Source organism: Galeopterus variegatus, unplaced genomic scaffold (genome assembly GCF_000696425.1).
Source record: "Galeopterus variegatus unplaced genomic scaffold, G_variegatus-3.0.2 Scaffold1851, whole genome shotgun sequence".
Taxonomy (NCBI): Eukaryota; Metazoa; Chordata; class Mammalia; order Dermoptera; family Cynocephalidae; genus Galeopterus; species Galeopterus variegatus.
The window spans coordinates 53,970-55,088 of NW_007727962.1; positions in this window are offsets into that span (position 1 = coordinate 53,970).

Genomic DNA, 1,119 nt, shown 5'->3' on the forward strand with positions numbered 1-1,119 from the left:
CCCGTGGCCTTGGTGTTATCAGCACCACACTCTCCCGAGTGAGCCACAGGCCGGCCCCTTGAGTTCTAACTGGAGAGGCCAGTGGATAAGCAGCAATTACAGTGCATGGGATCCGGGAAGCAGAGGCCGCTCTGGGAATACAGAGGAGAACTCTGGAGCTCCACAAAATCTCCAGGGTAAAGCGATGTCTCCTGATGAAAGGGAGAGTAGAAGTTAAGCCAATCTGTGAAGTGGCAGTGGAGGAAGTTCTCCAGCTGAGCACACAGCGGGTACAAAGGCCTAGAGGAAGGGAATTGAACAGATTATAATGGCTCAGACCCAGGTTTACCACTTAGCTCTGTCAGAATGTGTGACCTTGGGTGAGTAAACTGACCCCATGCTGCTTCTCCCATCAAGAGATGGCTTCTATTTCCCTCTCCTCCCCCTCCCATCTGGGCTTGCCCTGTGACTTGCTCTGACCATAGACTGCAGCAGAAGTAACTCTGTTCCAGCTTTCTGTGTCCACGTAGAAAGTCTAAATGCCCCGTTGGAGAGGGAAACCCAGCCAGCCTCCAGTCCTGGCCACCCAGCAGAGCCCATCTGGGATGCTTCAATGGATCTGCTCCAGCAAACACCACATGGAACAGACACAAGCCCCGCCCAACCAAGCCCTGCCCCAAATGCAGGCTTGTGTGCAAATAAATGGTTGTGGTTTTTCGCCACTAAGGTGTGGGATGTTTGTTTCATACCAATGGAGAAATGATATGCCGAGCCCTTTGAACCTCGGTTTTGTCATTGGTAAAATGGGACTAAGAAGGCTTAGTCTCATGGTTGGGATGAAGCTTGAGGTCAGGTGAGTTAGCTTCTCAGGAATGATTGCTCTTGTTACCTAAGTCTGACTCTATCTGTATATCGTAGGTGACTGCATACTTTCTCTCCCCTCGTAGGTGTTTAACTACCTGAATGTAGAATTTAGCAATGCCCACAGAGACAGTTTTTTTTTTTTTTTTAAAGATGACCAGTAAGGGGATCTTTACCCTTGGCTTGGTGTTGTCGGCACCACACTCAGCCAGTGAGCGAAACGGCCATCCCTATATAGGATCCAAACCCATGGCCTTGGTGTTATCAGCACTGCACTCT